Source organism: Pempheris klunzingeri, chromosome 20 (assembly GCF_042242105.1).
Source record: "Pempheris klunzingeri isolate RE-2024b chromosome 20, fPemKlu1.hap1, whole genome shotgun sequence".
NCBI classification, from domain to species: domain Eukaryota; kingdom Metazoa; phylum Chordata; class Actinopteri; order Acropomatiformes; family Pempheridae; genus Pempheris; species Pempheris klunzingeri.
This window is the reverse complement of record NC_092031.1, coordinates 2,611,121-2,630,213: the sequence shown is the minus strand read 5'-3', so window position 1 is coordinate 2,630,213 and position 19,093 is coordinate 2,611,121.

Here is a 19,093-nt window from a genome sequence, read left to right as displayed (position 1 = left end):
AGCATTTTTAATTATTTCAACTGCACACACTGCTCCTGACAGCGGTTGGTTTTTATTTTTAATTAATGAGCCGCCGTCCCCGTGGTGATGGCTTAATTAGCCGTGTCGGACAGACTCTCAGCGCTTTTGGGAAAAAGAGCCCCGCTAATGTGCACTCTGATTCAGATCCACGCAGCCACGATGAGAGGTCGAGGGCAGCAGGGTGGGTGGATGGGAGGATGGGTGGGTGAGGGGAGAGTGCTCGACTGTGGCCTCCAGAGGGCGCTCTGAGTCAAAGCTCAGAGGAGGTCATTCAGACATGGACACAGAGGAAAGTGGTGACACTGTAGTGACCCCAGGTTGCACCCATGTAGCATGTAAAGTCTCACTCTTCTGACCGTTTGATATTTTGTACATGAACTTCTTATGTGTGCCTTCAAAACCATCTCAAATATTCATGACAAGGAACTTTTTAAGTACTAAAACTGTAAAAACACTTTGATTTCTATTGCTGTATTTGCACAGTGATGGTGGAGGGGAACTGATTTGTCTTGTTGGTGTTTAAACAACTGAATGTCCGACATAAATATACACACATATATATATATATATATATATATTTATATATATACACACACAGTGCTTAACAAATTTATCAGACCACCTGTCATAAAAAAAAAAAAATAGTCCTTATTCACATATTTTAACCCCAAATCTTAATATTTAGTTTGACCTCCTTTGATTGTTTTCATGGACTTTTCCACCGTCTCTTTTGTTATTGAGCTCCAAATAGTTCCCAGCTGTTCCCACAGACTTTCTTTGGATTAAATTAGTGTGTGATCTATTTTTTAATCCAATAAATCTCAGATCTGTTCGATAGGATTCAAGTCTGGACTCTGACTTGTCCCTGTCCATCAGTTCCTCTACTCCAGATTCCTTTTACATCATTTCAAATACATCATTGTGATTAAAGAGCTGCACATACTGGTGGATTAATTATTACAGAAACTAAAAAAATATTCTGGTATTCTAATATTCTGTTAATTTAGTGCAGGGGAGGGAACCACCTGACACTGGGTGGTGCTCTAATACATTTGTTAAGCTCTGTATATATACACATTTTATGAGGGTTCATGACAAACTTACATTTTTGACCAAAAAGAACACGTTTTTATCTTTGCACTCCCTGCTGAGGAAGACCATTCGATGTGGTTAAAGCTCTGGAAAAGCACCAGTAAGTGGACGCCTTATTTTACAGGTCTGTAATTTGTGTAAAATGTCGTGATTCCTGGTGATTTGAAACTTATTATATGAGACAAACGACCACAAAATGTATGAAATAATATCTCTAATCATGAATGATTAAGGAAAAATTGATTTTCCTATTATTCCCATAATTATTCCCAAATTATTTCCAGGTAACTTCTTTGAGATTATTGGGGGAAAAGCCTGTAAAAGTGTGTGTCTGACCTGTTTTATCTTCAATATTTGCACTTAAAAAAAAAAACACCATCATATATACAAATATTCTCATTATTCACTCCAAAGTTTACTGTTTTGAATCAAATCTGGTTTGTTAGTTTTATACACTTTGAATGTTTTGTGCCCTTTTCAGACCCATTTTATATGTTTGAATAAATAAGTTCATATGAAACATTGATTTTCTAAAATGTTGTCTGTGGAAACTAGACTTGAAATATTAAAGTAAAAGGAAAAGGAAGAAGCATTTAGATATTTAAAGATGCTCCTTTATAAGTAAACAGTGTTCAAAACAACAAATTAGATTATTAGTTTTTTGGTACAAAGCCGTGTAATAAGAGGGATAAAGTACAACGAGCGGCGTCGTTCTGGACAAACGAACCTCTGCAGGATGTTTTCAGTCCTTTCGTCACCACGTCGGGTTTATTTTGTACATTATTCCTCACATATTAATAAAGTTCAAGCAGCATTTCATGTGTCTGTGGGGAGAAAAATGTAGTGGAGCAAAAACTACAGCATTTCACTCTGAGAAGTAGAAGAATGAAGTTTCCCAAATTGAGTAGTACAAATACCTTAAAGTACAAATACCCTAAAGTACAAATACGTTAAAGTACAAATAGTGAAAGTACCAAAAAGTGGGATTTGATCAGCAGGTCGTTATTTAAACACTTTTTGTGGCCGAGCAGAATTTACTCAAGTTATGTTCTCATATATAACTTTAAGCTACTTTTACTTTACTTGAATATTCCTATTTTATGTGTCTTTATACTTCTACTCGAGTACATCTCGTACTTTTTCCTGCACATTATTATTATTACAGGCTACAGCTCGTACTTCTCCACATGTGATTCTGTATTTTTCTGATGAACTAAAGGATGAAGAGTTCTGAGAAAATTCTCCTCCATTTTGAGCTCGACAAACTAAAAAAAAACTAATTTGATCAGGTCGCCACAAAGCTTTTTAGGGATTTGTGGTTCTCACAAGACAGCGACGCTACAAATATGATTTATTGGTATTATTTTAATTCCTTTTTTTAATTGGTTTTAACTCAGGCAGAGATCTCTGAAGACCTGAGAACAAACAGCATTCACAAAAACACACAGAACAAGAATCTTAAACACAATTAAAGACAAGTTAAGAGAGTTAAGGAGCCGCTTACAAGCGTCAAAGACGACTTCAGGTAATAATTATCTCCTAATCTCCTTTGATCATCTCCAAATATGAACGAATGAGTCCAGTTTGAGAGCAGATTGTTGTTCATTTCATCTAAAAGGTGCATAAATACCTGGAATAACCTGGTTCGAATCACATGAGGCGACCTTCTGGATGGATAATCTTATATCCCATGATGCACTGCCGTAGATTAAACCAGCAGAATGTGAAGGAGTTAAAATGAGCTCAAACTTAAACACCCTCAGCAGTAAAATGTGGGCCGAACACATGAATGCGGCAGTGATTTTAATCCAGAAACATCAGATACTTGCTTGTGAATGCAGGATTTGTATTTTCACAGCGTGGTGTTCGTATCTGAATACTTCTTCTTCTTCTGCTGCAGCTAAGAAAAGAAACTGCTGCTGTGCCTCATTTAGATGAGATGATTATAAAACCATCACCAAACCCAAAACTAGACTAACTAGCTAAAAAAAAAAGAAAAGGAGCCTGGACTGGGGGGGGCTGGCGGCTCCTTTGGTGGAGCGACATAAAAGGCAGCCTGGAGGGTTTTGTGGAGTCCTGGCAGGCGGCTCGGATCACAGATCCTCTGCCGGAGCCTCCGAGCTCTGCGCCGGGGCCTCAGAAGCTAAAGAGCCGATTTATCCACTGACCTACTCTCTGTGTCCGTGTGTGTGTGTGTGTGTGTGTGTGTGTGTGTGTGTTAAATACCAGTGTGCTCGGGTAACCCTTCCTCCCCGCTGCAGCCCTGTCTGAGGATGGGGTTGCCATGGTAACAGTATTTCTTTTTTTTTTTTTTTTTTTTGTGTGGCCTAGATGACCAGGTAAGTTAAAGAGTACAGAAGAGAGGGAGGGAGAGAGACGGGTCAGGGGTGGATGGATGGATGGTGTGCAGCTCCATCAGGGACGGCTGATCGCTCATTCGATGTCTCAGAGCACAGAGAGAGAGAGAGAGAGAGAGGGAGAGAGAGAGAGAGAGAGGGAGAGAGAGAGAGAGAGAGAGGGAGAGAGAGCAATCCAAACACAGCAAAGTGACAGAAATTCAACCAATCTTTAAAAGGAAAGAGGGAGAGAAGAATTATTTATTTTTTTATCTCAGAGGATTTTACCAGGAGGAGAGTTTTAAAGAGCCAAATACATCAGATTCAAAGTGGCGTGCAGCAGTAATCATAAACAGATAGATGATAGATAGATAGACAGATAGATAGATAGATAGATAGATAGATAGATAGATAGATAGATAGATAGATAGATAGATAGATAGATAGATAGATAGATAGATAGATAGATAGATAGAATACAGCACAGGAGAAAATAAACACACAATAAGGAAAAACAACATGAACTATAGTAAATTTAAATAAAATAGAAACTAAATACACTGTTGCCCATCAAGTTGGAATAAAATGTTTTTTAGCTCTTCTCATGAAATGATTGTGATAAATAAAGTGTATATCTTCTAAACTTTATTGATCAAACTCTTCCAAACATATCACAGTGAAACTTAAACCACTATGAACCTTTGCAAACTGTGTATTCAGGCTTTAACAACATTGGGGGTATTGAACAATTATTCCAACTTTATGGACAACAGTATATATCAGAAACGTCAACCTACTTAAGTATATATGAAACTGACATATCTAAAATGTAAACATACTCTAGTAAATCTACACTAGAATAAAAATACAAACAAAATATTTAATAATTATAATTATTTATCTTTTTTATTTATCTTCTGCTTGATTTTATAAGAAATCTGACAATAAAAAAATTTGATATTTAAATTTTAAATAATATTTTGTTAGATACAGTTTAAACAGTCATTATACTTGAATGTAATTTACTTCCTGTATTTATAAAGTTTATGACGGAATACAAAAAAAAAACAACTTTATTAATCACCAAGTTGAATCACCGCCCGCCAGCTGGAACTAATAGAGCCGCAGATTAAAATGTTTTTTGGAGTAAAAATGAACTATTTCGTCCAAAATTTCGCAGGAGCGAAATGTTTCCTGGGTTCAGAAATGTGATCATTTCCTTGTTTTCGTTGTTTGAAGACCGACGAGCTGAGCTAGCTAGCTAGCTAGCTAGTTAGCAGGAAGGAGCTACATGCTAACGATGCTAACGGTGAGTTCAATGTTGTGTTTGTGTTTGTCGCTAAATGTGCGGCGTTAAATTCACCTGGTGTGTGTTTATACAGGTGACCCCCAGCTGTGGCACCCCTATGGGTTTGTTGTTGTTCAGCTAATTGTTTGAATTTGTCAGTTTTGTGCTGCTTTTTCATTAAATCTACTGTTGCTAGCAGTGATTTAAGCAACCAATATAATTAATAATGAGCCATTTAGTGTCTTTAATTAATCAATTAGTTGTTTGATTTACAAAATGCAGCTGTCGAAGAAGTACTGAGATTGATTAGAAGTAAAAGTACTATTAAAGACACAACTGTCAGTAGGGAAGAGCGGGTTATTTGTCACACAGGGTTGATTGTCACAGTGCTCTTTACAGCCAAACTAGAGGGCGCTGTTTCATCATGTGACTTCATCAATATAATCTATTGATCCCTTCAGCACATCTTCCTCTGCTCGCCACACGTTCCCGTCTCTTTCTGGGGGAAAAGGAAAGACGCCTGGCGTAGACTTTAGTGTCAAATAGCACTGTGCGTGATCTAGAAAGCAAGAAAATACACGGAAAAGGTTAATTTAATTCATTCTCAGTCACTTCATTCATTTTGCAGCATCAACCTGGTGCAGGAAGGTGTGTTAAAACCCACCTGGTCCCACCTGGATACCTGCTTTCACCTCACTGAGTCTCCAGGTTAACAAACTACCTGTGAGCTAACAGTGTGCTAGCTAGCATTAGCACTGTGCTCTGACAGCTGAGCTAGCTAACGTGACATTATAGCCTGTAAGTTATTGTTAGCATACCTTAGCCTGGTCACGCTATTTTCTAATGGAGTTATTAGCTACCTTGATTCTGCAGAGAGGATAAGATGATGTAAGATAAGAGACTTTAATTATCCCACACTGGGGAAATTAGCTTGTTACAGCAACAGAGGAGACAGAAAAGGTGCAGAAACAAAGTGTCAGTAACAGAAGTAGTGCAGAAACAAGGGATATAACAAATATAAAAATAGGAGAAATATAAAATACATGTGTGTTTTGCACAGGATATCGCTGATAGTCCTGCCTTGCATGTGCTTTGGCTGAAAGCATCAGTGCCTCTAACATCAGGCTTCAGCTGTTTAATATTAAATTCATGCAAGTAAAAGTGGTTACACCGACTGAATGAGAGGTTTGAGGTCACATAGTGAAGCACAGGTGGAGGCTGAGGACAAAAGGCTGTAAAAAACCTTAAACACACCAACATTAAACCACATGAAAATAAAATATAAGTGTCTTGGCTGTGCAAACAAAGTCACCACGCTGTCACCAGGTTTTAATGTCAGCAGGTTACAGTCGGGCAGGTTTTATAGAATAGGATGCTAATGCTAACTAACATTAGCCATCAGCTGTTGTGTTTCAGCTGTCTCACAACAATAAATACTTCCCACATGTCGCTTCTCATCATTGAAATCTTTATTCTGACTAATTTCAGTGTCGGCAAACATCAGAAAACAGCGGACCTGGCGAAGCGGCCGTGTGCACCGATGTCACCCGTCCTGAACTCCATCGTATCCCCGGGGCGACATTTTCATCACAGCAATGAAATCCCGTCTTCTTCACCTGCATAACAGCACCAGGGACAAAGTCAGCTAAGGTTGGCTACGTTTTTCTGCTCAGCAAAATGGTGGACTTCAATGTAAAACTACTGAAAAAAGACCAAATTACTACCTTCTCCTACTGCTCATTGAGCTGAACTCCTTCTTATGATGTAATATGACTTGATGTTGAGAGAGAAAAGATCATTTTTCTGAGCTCTGCTCAAAACGGCCAGTTTTTCTCTCTGAATTTGTGCCTTTTTGGTATTTGGTATTCAGGTGGTCATTTCCAGACGAGGTTAAGTGTAAATCTTGAAAATAAAACCCACAATTTTCTCTTTTGAATTCTGTTAAAGTAGCTCTTTATTTCATGAATAGGTGCTTCTCTGCAGGTGTGGATCCTGGCCTTGGTTCATCTCCCCTTGTCGCTGCGCTTTTCTTTCAGACTCTCCAGTTCCCTCTCACAGTAAAAATGATCTGCGGCTCTCAAGTGAAGTGGAGAATGTGTTCGTTTGCTCTTTATCAGCCTGCAGAATTGTGCAGAGTTTCTTTACCTTTCGTCCGGGGCAAGCTGGGATACGTTTGAAGGCCTTAAATAAGCAGGTATAGAGAAGGAGAACCAGATAGTATTGGGTCAGACACTAATTATAATGAAAACTAAGTGGCTGGCGTCTGAATTTGAGGCTTTTTCCTGCATGTTTTCCAGTGACTGCAGTTAATATCTTGCCCGTCGTTTAGTGGCCTCACCAGAATTCAAAGTACAGCTTTGCCATTTGTCTTTCCTGGTTTTTATCCAACCAAACTGGATCTACATCTGTTGATATCATGTCTTTTACAGCAGAATTAGGCTCTTTATGGAGGTTTTTTTTTGGACCAAAACTGTAACATTGACAATGGGGGGTGGTTACTGTTGGTGATTTTACTGCCAAACTCTAATGGGAGTTCTGCCAAACAGGACAAATGATACACAGAGCGACCAGCTTTCTGGAAGTGACTCTTGTAAATCAGATGTATGAGCTGTACTGAGAGAGAAAAACTCATCAAGTGTTCGAGATAAAAGCAGAAATAAAGACTAAAGTACTTGGATAATATTCCAGGTGAATTAATATGATAAAAAAAATAGCATAAAGTGTGATGAGCTCCACTGGCATGCTATTTATGTCTGCATGGAAATATTAAAGCCATTTTTCATCCTTGAGATTATATTCCAGAAATGCTGGAAAAGAAAACGAGGATGCAGGATTTTTTTTAGTAGAGACGCAGTAGAAGGACAATATGTGCAATATTTCAGTTTCACTAGCTTAGCAGAAATTGTAGATATTGACATAACTGCTTTGAGCCACAGGGGCGTGCAGATATTCCCTTTTCCCCTTTTTTATTCCAGAAACAAGCATGATTGGCAGACAGGGAATGTCACTGGAGAAGAAATTCAAATAATGAGTTTAAGTCAAAAGAACCAGTGACATTTAAAAATAGACTTGAATAAACAATGTAGATTAATAAAAAGAATAATGAGGCACATGAGACATTTTTGGGTCAAGTCTTGTTCAAGTCAAGTCTTGTGGTTCAAGTCAAGTCTTGTGGTCCAAGTCAAGTCTTGTGGTTCAAGTCAAGTCTTGTGGTTCAAGTCAAGTCTTGTGGTTCAAGTCAAGTCTTGTGGTTCAAGTCTTGTGGTCCAAGTCAAGTCTTGTGGGTCAAGTCTTGTGGTTCAAGTCAAGTCTTGTGGTTCAAATCTTGTGGGTCAAGTCAAGTCTTGTGGGTCAAGTCTTGTGGTTCAAGTCAAGTCTTGTGGTTCAAGTCTTGTGGTCCAAGTCAAGTCTTGTGGTCCAAGTCAAGTCTTGTGGTTCAAGTCAAGTCTTGTGGTTCAAGTCTTGTGGTCCAAGTCAAGTCTTGTGGGTCAAGTCTTGTGGGTCAAGTCTTGACTCTTGTGTGGGTCAAGTCTTGTGGTTCAAGTCAAGTCTTGTGGTTCAAATCTTGTGGGTCAAGTCAAGTCTTGTGGTTCAAGTCTTGTGGTCCAAGTCAAGTCTTGTGGTTCAAGTCTTGTGGTTCAAGTCAAGTCTTGTGGTTCAAGTCAAGTCTCGACTCTTGTGTGGGTCGAGTCTTGTGGGTCAAGTCTTGTGGTTCAAGTTAAGTCTTGTGGTCCAAGTCAAGCCTCAAGTCTTGTTTGGGTCGAGTCTTGTGGTTCAAGTCAAGCCTCAAGTCTTGAGTGGGTCAAGTCTCGGGTCTTGTGGTCGAGTCTCGGCTCTCGTGTGGTCCAAGTCACGTCTTAAGTCTTTTTTCTGTTTTCTATGTTTTACTCTGAAAGTGTGCATTGGGTTATGGAGATGTTTGCTCATCGTCGTTACGTTATTGATTATTGATGACAGCTTTGCTGTGCTCCTAAAGGCAAACCTACATTCAGAAGATCATTTTAAATATTAACAAACCACCGAGTCAAGTCTCCACAGCTGTTTGGCCGTAAGTCTCGAATCAAGTTTAGTCTTTTGAGGCGTTTAAACCTCGAGTAAGTCGAGTCTCCAGTTTCCAGCTCTGGTGTCCGAGTGCTCGCTCGTCTCTTATTCGTCTTCCTGCATCTGTTTGTAAAATGTTGTCCGGCGTTCAAAGATCTGTCCGTTCAGTGCAGAGCTTCATTAAAATAACATAGCGGAGTGTTTACCTGACCCACTTTTGGCATCATAATTCACATACAGGCGGAGATCAAAGTGTCTGCGTACCTGGAATCTAAAAATAGACCCACTCAATTAAAACCAAACCAATGACAAACAAAATATGTTTTGAGCCATTTAAGCGCAGAAATCGGGCAAAAACCTGCTGCTAATTAAAGAGCAGTTTGGGCCGCAGTCAAATCTTTCATCCTGTATGAAAATAAAGGATTTAGTGATAGACTTGCCCAATACAGTATGTTAACAGATTGATATAAAATGAGCTCTAATGCTTTATTGACATGGTCTTTGTGTTTCAGTCTGGCTTGGTATTGTCGCTCAGCAGGAGATCGGAGCTTTTGTTCAAATAATTAAACCCACCAAAAGGTGTAAATGCAATTACTATGAAGGGTACTGTAGTGTGGTTTTCTTTGATGTGCTCTCCCCCTCTGTTGGGCTCCATCTGCAGTATTTAGCCTTTCCAACTTAGCCTGTCCGACTACTCTGAGATGCTTTATGTCCGTTTTTCATTCTTTATTCCTACTTTTCTCCGCCAGATTTCTGCGTCTCGCTCTACTTTAAGTCCATTTGAGAGACATAAACCCTCCAGTGTATCCTGGCTTTGCTCTGTGGTCTCGTCTGTGAACTCGTACCTGCTCTGAACTTGCAAAGCTCAGTACGGCAGCCAACCTGTCACACACAGTTACGTCTGAATTGATCGTAGACGCAGCCTGACTCGACTCATTAATGACCCAACTTGTTAAATAGGCTAGCTGCTTTGTAGGCACTTTATAGGTTGAAGGTGCACAACAGCGGTGGCACATAAATAAATTATAGGAAAAAAAAAAGAGTGACACAAGAGTGACTTCTGGCTCCAAAATCGAGATGGGAAGGGTAGTTAAACCAAGATGGCGAGTTTGAAAATGCCAAACTCTAAGCATTTGTTCATGGACTGCTGTTTTGAAGCAACGTCATGGTGGCTACATCCATAAGTTTCATACAATCTATGGATTAAAACCAGTAAATGTTCGTCTAACACCCATTTTCTTTCCCAAAGCCCGACGTCTGGTGTGTCGGGCTGATATCATGTAGTCTGAACATGGCGTCATCTTCACATTTTGATGTTTGGTGTGAATATTAACTGTAGTCTGGAGTAGGAATCACGACGGGGATCGTTAAGGGAGCGTGAGTCTTTACTTTTATGTGTATGTAAGAACATTTTGGTTTGTTTATATGGAAAAAAAAAAAGTGGCTCTACTGTTTTGTCACATCTGATGCTTGGCAATAAAAACATTTGAACTGATTTTCACACAGTTGGAGCAAAAAAAAAATTTGCGTCATGGCCAGAGTTCAGTAATAAAATCCTCCCTCGTCAAAGAGCAGCTTGACATCTCGAATTGCAGATCACACTAGACGGCTGCAGCTGGTAGTTTAGCTGTCTGCTACTTTTCTCTGTCCTCGGCTTCCATTAGCCTTCTGTATTTATAGTTCAGGCGGTCTTATAGTTTTTAAGACGAGACTCTGTTTGTGGAAGTTGTGCTTTTATCCTCGGTGCTGCCAAAAAGAAGTGCGTTTATTTGATGGACAAAATGAGGTTGGACGTCTTCTCAGTATAAGAGAACTATTTGGAATAATAAAAATAATATTTATATGCACATTATGACTTTATTGAAGTGTTTCTTTATTAGATCTGCCCTCTAATAGTCGACATGTTAGTCGACGAGAGGAGTCTCAGTCGACCGTTTTCATTGGCCGGTTGGTCACAGGAAACAAACACACAATCTCTTTTCAGACTTGTAGTACGTTATGAGGAATGGCAGGCTGACAGATCGCTTACTCAGATTATTTCCTCAGATTCAGTGGTTTTAATACAATAGGACTGCTGTCGGGATATAGAAGGGAACTTAAACTTAGAAGAGCCAAAGGCAAAGTGACTACTAGATCAGAACAAATCAGCACGGACTGTGACGCCGACGCTAAGGCTAACTCACCTCGCCGCGATGATCCTGAACACACCAAAGCTAGTTTATTGATTTAAGAAGATTTGTTCTGATGTGAAGAGTTACCTGAGTTGGTGAGTGAAGAAGGTGTTGGCTGAATTCAGAGGAATCACTTAAAAACTACAACACGTGTGGAGGAAGCGAAGCGGCGTGTCGCCAAAATCGAAGCGGCTGCAGGATTCCTTGCAAACAAAAGTGCAAAATTATTTTCTCAGCAAAATAAAATACAGAAATCTCAGGAAAGACGAGTGTTTTGATGTAGCAGCCATCTTTAGTCTTCCTCATCCTTCCATCCTCTCATTTTTTTGCTTTACTATCCAAGTCTTAATTAACATGTGAGGGAACAGGAAGGGTGACCTCCCTCGCTACTTCCTGCTCTGCGCGCAGCCATTTGTTTAACCAGGATCCGCCTGTAATTGGACTCCACTGTGATTCAACTTTGCTTTAATTTGACACCAAAGTGAAACCTGGGCGGTGCTCTCCCCTCTTTATATTTCCGTCCCTGACCCTCGGAGAGTCCGACCACGCCTCCGCTGTCACCTGACCTGAACTGATTTCTCTCTTGCTGACATCTGGCAGTTCTCAGGGACACCTCATCCGTCTTTTTGAAGTTCTCCCCACCTGCCTCTCCCCCTCTTGTCTCTGTGTAATTGGCGCTGCGCTGCGTGATGCATGTGGTGTTACTGTACGTGTCTGCAGCACCGGCCGCGTCCCGATTCATTATTCAGCTCCCATGGCCAGAAGAGCTGCTCCTGCTGTCGCTGGTCACCCGGGAACCCATGAATCTGTAATTATCCTGTCATCTCTGCCGGTCTCCCTGCCTTTTTGCCCCCTTTTTTCTGTTCTTGCTCTGTATTTATGTCTTCATCTTGCTGTCTGCCTCCCTGCTTTGTCTGTCATTCGCTCAGCCTGCCAGCCTGTCCACCTGTCACCTTGCAGTCTCCTGTCCTCCTTTTTCCCCAACTTTGACAAGGTTTTCTTAACAGCCCTCCTCTCTCTATGCCTCCCTTCACTGCTCTCCATTTTTCACAGCAATATGAATCTTTAGGTCCAAATTATGAGGGTAAAACATGTTAAAAACTGATATAACTCAGGTAAATATTGGGTAAACTTTCATCTCATACATTCATCTATTTCCCCCCCACACCTACAGCACATCTCTCTGTAATTACGTCCCCCCTCTCTTCTCTCTCTTCAGAGTGTGATTTGTCTCTCGCTGAGCTGTGACTTAGTGTGTTAATTACCTCACCACCTATAAAAAAAGTGCAGAGGATGTCCCTGCACAAATTATGCTAAATGAGATTCCAGGAGAGAGAAACCAAGGCTGAGCATATATCACACTGATATATTTTCTCATATTACCCACCTGTGGCATGTAATGTGTGTGTGTGAGTGTGTGCAGGAAAGTGAGGGTGAGTCCCTCAAGGACAAAGAGAAGACACACTAGAGCATTATGGTGAGCACGGGAGCATCTGCGCTCTCAAGGCCCGGCAGGCTCTATCTTTAATTTATCGCTATGTTTTATTTACCAGCCAGTCAATTGAGGCCACCAAGCAACAAACACAGCTCCGTATTAACTAGTGTACACAGCCCTGACCACTTTACCTGTTTGTCAGCGCGCAGAGCTGCACTCAGGTCTGTTTACTTTTCATTTATTCCACTAGAAAAGTTTCTAGAGTTCAGGGCCTCCTCCGCTCGAAGACGCTCCTTTTTCCGTCGCCTCGTTGATCCTGTTTTGTGGGGGCCAAACATTTCCTCGCTCCCTTTCCCGGGGGATGCTACGATCAGGTGTCATAGTGTGCATGACATACAGGCCCTCTGACCCTGAACACACACACACACACACACACACACACACTCTATGTCTCATTAATTCATGGCCTTCAACTCAGGATTGAATTACAGCCAGTGCTAGTGCAGGATTTACTTTGACAATATCCTCTGTTGCGAGTACACACACACACACACACACACACTCACACACACTCTGAGATCAGCTGTGTCTGCAGTGTTTCATCACACATGCGTACACTGCACTCTTCATGATATGCCATCAGTGTTTGCTGGTATTCATAATTCATTGCAGCCATTAATTTGTCAGCTCAAAGTGTCAGAGAAACATCTGCATTTTCCTTTTCATCCTTCGATCAATCGCTTCCTCTCCCCCAGCTGCACCGGGAGAAGTGTCAAGGCCAGGCAATCATATTGTATCGCTGATACACACTCCAGTGTATTCCCACAGACACACGTGAGCCACTTGATTAAAATCCAATGCGTATAATGACGGCGGTGAGATCAAAGGCAGCTGGAGAGCGGCGCAGGCCCTTTAAGAGAGCCGGAGCGGGGAGGGCTCTGCATCCATAAAACATGAGTTTACTCAGTGGCCATGCTAAGACATGGTTAGAAGCGCCTCTGCACTCCAGCGTGCTCTCATACCCGCCACAGGCAGAGCATCCCTGTCCCACCCGACGCTCCTCACACATGCTGACACAGCTCCGCCAGACGCCGAGACATGGACGCGCAGGGAAGAAAGGGATAAAACTGGAGCCAGGGAGGACGGGAAGCGAGAAGAAACAACAGTAGAAGAAGAGCGTGAATGGGGAAGAAAGAAGAGCTTAAAGGCATTTAAAAGGGAGAAAGTGACGGCGCGGTAGAGGACAGTAAACAGGTGCATCGAGGTGGAGAATGGGCAATTCCTCCTTCCCAGGCATGTCCCCTCTATCTCCGTCCATTCTGTAGTTGCAGGTATTTCTAACTTGAGTGCCCTTCTCTGACGCGCTGGGGGTGCTGGGAAACTACCGCTGTTTACCGCTGCTCTGCCTCTCTTCTTCAGGGTGATGCTGTCTGTCTTTGCCTGCATGTTTTGCGAAAGATGCATATGATCACACTTTACAGAGTTAAAGTACACATTTGTTACTCAGAAAGAAAGAAAGAAAGAAAAAGAAAAACCTCAGAGCACGACTGCAGTGTGTGAATATGATATCGAATGTGGGACACGGAGTTGAAGCGTCTTACAAGTTGTTTTTTTTTTTAAATTCGGTTTCATTTGAGATGGAGCCTCTGATTGAGTTACTGTATGCTGTTAGAAGAATCTGTTTCAAGTGCTACAGCCCATTTGAAATGCATTAGAAGTGTCTTTGCATTGCATTCTAGCGCAGATATCGACCTGAGTGAGCGTCTGGGAGTCCTGGGGGTGTGAGCGTCTGCTGGTGTCGGTTGCGTCTGGCAGCAGCACTTGTTTACTGGCTGTGCGGACGGGATGTGTTGTTTTCTGGCTCTCTGTGGTCGGCATCTGGGGCAGCATGAATGAGGGCTATTGATGGGTTTCCAGCGGCTGCCGTCGGTCAGAGAGATGGAAAGAGTGATGCAGACGAGGCTGCTGGTCTGAAGGCGCTTTTCTGGACGTTAATGCAGTGGTTTAAAAACAGGGGAGCACTGATCAGTCAGCTGCAGCAACACAAACTCATTTGCACTGCACGGACTCAAATATGCACCGGTGCGCTTTTTCAAATATCAAAGTGGGTGAAACATTTGGGTAAAACCAGAGCTAGACATTGTTTATTTTCTGAGAGGTGAGTGCCTGACTTGTGATCAATGATGAGACAAAGATAAGAACTCCATTCCCCTCGTAGATGTGATCAGTAAATTCAGTAGTCACGACTGTCCTGTAAGCTCTGTCATATATAACGGGGTTTTCCAGAGGGATGCACCGTTCCGACTCTTTCAGTCCCGATACCGATGCCAATACGTGGGCTTTGGGTATCGGCCGCAACCGAGCACGGCTGTGATCCCGGTGCTTAATGAATAAGCTCAATGCGTCACTGTGTGGAAGAGAGTGGGATTATTCTGCTGCGTGTACCGCAACATCAGTTGACTTCAAAAAGCTTTTCTTACTTTGTAAAAGAAAATGGAACAAACGCATAGATATAAGTTTACTGACTTGTTATTTATTATAGAAATGATAATCACACAGCAGCAAGTTGGTAAAAAAAATCTTCATAATAAATAAAAAAAATAACATTTAAAGCGTAATTTCAAGTGTAAATATTTTAAATACAGCAACAAATTGGTCAGGAAGTAAAACTCCAGTATTAAACAATAAATCTGCATCATCAATTAGAAGAAATCACAGTTCTGGAGTTGAATAATGATGACGATTATGAAGTTTATTCATACTGCACCTTTCAAAATAAAGTTCCACAGTGCTTTACATGGTTAAAACAGGATTAAAAACAGTTTAGGAAACGAGGAAAATCAGAACAGACACTTAACATACAAGACTAAAGAATAAAATACCCAATAATAATGATCAGAACAATATCCAAATCAAATCCTTTTGAGCAAAATGGCCGCAGTCCACCAGCGTGCAGCTGACACATGACGTAATTATCAGAGATTCCTCATCCAGCTGTTACCGGATCGATATCGATATCTGATCAGTTTTCCTTCGGAACATTATTGACATAAAACTTTACACTTTTGTTTGGCTCACCAAGTTCTCTGTGGTTTAAGACGTATACGTGACATTATATTACATTTATTTAGCTGATTCTTTTAACGATCCATACATTTAACCATGTGGATCCAATTCATCAACTAGGCTGCATCAAGTGCTACATTTAAAGACAATGAGGAGAGTTTTGTGCAGGTTTCCTGATGTCAGCGGGGAGCCGGTCCCACCGTCATGGACCCAGAAATCAGTGTGGATTTTATTGAGTGGTGTTTGGGGGCCCCCTCTCAGTGAGGGAGGAGAAAGCTGAGTATCACATGGCCGCAGCATTTCTGGTTTGATTGGGGGGGGGGGGACGCTTGTCGCATGTTTTCAGCCCTTTTTTTTTTTTCTCCTCTGCTTACCGTGTCAACCTATAACTCAAATGAATTAATTGAATTCATGTGATGTATCGCTCTGCTCTGCCTCTGAAGAAAAATAAGTTTGTCCAACGACATTTTCCAGAATTCTCAAATACTTGGGGACAAATTCATCAGTGTGCTGAAAATGATGTGTAATCTTGGTTTCCATTGTGCTGCAAAGTTTTATGCTTTTGTCTAATATACACATTAATGCACATACAGTTTGTACAAGACAAGTAAGGAGATTTGTTTTCTGTTAAACATTATTGTTATTGTGCAGCGGATTCAGCACGGTGGTTGTTTTTCTGTGCTCGCCATCCTTTTTAGACAGAACTTATGTCTGTGATTTAAATGTAATGATAATACATGAGAGGCACAGACTTGGTGCTGCAGCAGACTGAGCCGACTGCAGGCTGGCAGAGTGCAGGATGGAGGCCTCCTTTATCTTTAATCAGTATTGATTTACATGATACCCTCCTCTCTTCACCCTCCAACACACTCTCACTGCACAAATCTGTGTCAGAGCAAGAAAAGGCTCCAGTCTCTTGATCATGTGGGAGATGGGACTGGAAAAATACCAGCTATCTTAAAATTCAACGCGCTCCGATATGAGACCTGTCACATTCCGCATGCTGTCTCACTCGGAAATCGCTGAGAGGATTAAGTCTGAACTGAGCGTTTGGAAACACAGACTACAGAGCTGCCCTTGAACATCTCAAACTTATCTCTTTGTGCTGCATGACTGTGTGAGTCATGTCACCTCAATAACATGCCAGAGCCCTCCCAAACTCCCCAGGAGGGTTGTTGAGGGGGTGGATGGCGGGCGGCAGCGGCGGCGGGTGATGGTGGTGGTGGTGGCGGCGGTGGTGGGTTGCAGATCAAGCGTGCTGGAATCACAAGTGACTGGGGAGCAAAAAAAGAAGGAGAAGAGACAGAGTAGAGGATCTGTCAGAGAGGCGAGGTGCCGCAGCCAAACAGCAGTTTTTCCCACGTCAGCCTGATCAAACTTGTTGACATGTGGAAGGAGATGGAAGAGAGGCAGAGAAAGGGAGGAAGGATGAAGGGCAGAGCGAGGGGAAGCTGCAGAGCCGAGGGTGTCGACATCAGAGGGACTGATTGATGCGGTTGCCGCGGAGCCACCAGGTGAGGGTGAGCTGACTCTAATATTGACTCAGGGATGTCTTTTCTCCCAGGAGCTGCTCTGCACTCTGACATTTAGAGACTCGGTTACTCTCTCTTATCCTTGATGTCGCTTCCTTTGACTTCTTTTATAAGTCGAAAGAACATTTTTGAGAAATTTGGTTTCACTCACTGAGACCGATACTCAAATGCAGCTTTTGACGCCTGAAGCTTCGTCGTTTTAGTCGCATTTACGGAGAAAGTGGTGAAGCTTTACCTGATAAAACACCATTGATGGAACTTAACCCTGATGTTTGCCTGCTAATCTTCATGATGGATTCATTCACTTTAGGTGAATTGATCAATTATCCAAAAATGATTTCAGCTGTGCACTATGATTCACCACAGATTAAAGTGTCATTGTGAAATAAGTCCATCAGTAGTTTTCAGTCGTCCATTTAACCACAGTATTGATCAGTGGTGGGAGAACAGGGATGAGAATTGATATGATTTTATTGACGCCGATGCCAGTGATTCTAAAATCCTTATTGATTTCTGATCATTCTTCTGTTGTGTTATATCTGAGTGAGTCTGTGAGTGTCTGTCATCACCTACAGTGGATGTTTGAGTATATTGCTGATGTTTCTGTCCTGTTCAGTCTCTTACTTCGGGGCTAAACCCCCATAACTTTTCCAGCAGAATAACACACGATAGCTTTACTTTGTTCTTGGCAAAACCTGCAGCCTTTTATTCTTTGATGTTTTAACTGTACATTTCCTCTCCTCTGCTCACATTCACCGTCACTCTCTCCTCCATCGCTCGACCACCCACCATGTGCACCTCACGCTCAGGCCTGTCCGCGTCCTCTAACGCCGGACATTAAATCACACTTTAACCGACATTATTAACCAGCACTGTTGTCATCTTTCTTCTTTAAATGAAGCCTCACTCTTCCTCTCCGCCATGACTCCCTCTGTTGCAGCAGCATAGACGCGTGACTTTGAAGCAATTGTTTTACAGCGTTCAAATGTTCGCATTGATGAAAAGGAGTTGATAAGCTCAGAGGAATACAGCTCTGGTGGATCAGACGGTTCGGATCCCTTCCCTATGAAAAAAAGGACTTTTTTCCTCAAGTGAAAGTAGCAATAATACAGTGAAGTGAAGTAAAAGTGCTGCATTTAAGATTAAAAAGTACAAAATATTAACTTGAAGTACCAAAAGTAGAATAACAGGATACTATAAAGTATATTACTGCATTACAATAGATGATACATATACAAGTAAAAGGCAAATATCACGTGGAGATTGAAATCTTTTTACCAAGAAACTATCATCCACTACAAGAACACAATATCCTGTTTATCAGCAACAACCGTGGTCCTTGGAAGTGACTAAAATCCCCCACAGTGATCAGCTCAGTTTCAGGAATTAACGTGTAAACATCATTAAAGTTGCAGCTGGTTAAAGAGGGGGCTGATTTTTTAACTACTTTATGTACTGCTGGGTAGATTAATCTATAATAATGTCCATCTATTATCCATTCTGCTCCATCCTTAGAGGGCCGTGGGTGGGGGGCTGGAATCACCAAATAACCCCCGTTTAATATCATAACTTGATATTGAACTGATTTATAATTTATATCTGCAAAGTAAGTTAAGTATCAAAGAAATGCAGTGCAGTTAAAAGTACTACAGCTACAAATTAAGAGCTCCTTGATAAGTTTTGCACACTGATTCCATAACACATAGTATTTAGTGTGAACTGCTGTCTTTATTTGCATGTTATAGCACATTTGCAGTCCTACATCAGTCAAACTGGGACTTTAAAATATCAGTTAAACTTCAAAAAAGATTTTCTTAAAGATTTTTTCCTCCTGTTTGCAGCTGTGAGTGTTGCCTCCATTATTCCACTGTGGAGTTGGGACACAGTGTCTCCATAAAGTAAAGATTCTGCTGTTTGAAGGGAGGGAGGGAGGGATGTAATGTCTCCCGTGGCGGCCGTCCTTTGAGTGGAGTGCAGGCTGAGAGCAGCACCTGTGGAGCTGGCAGACACTCACTTTGTTGTTCAAGGACGCTTCCTCCTCAGCCGAGCAGCCTGGCTGGAAATCACTGCTCAAATCTGACGACAAGCAAAACTTGTTCATACAGTAGAGT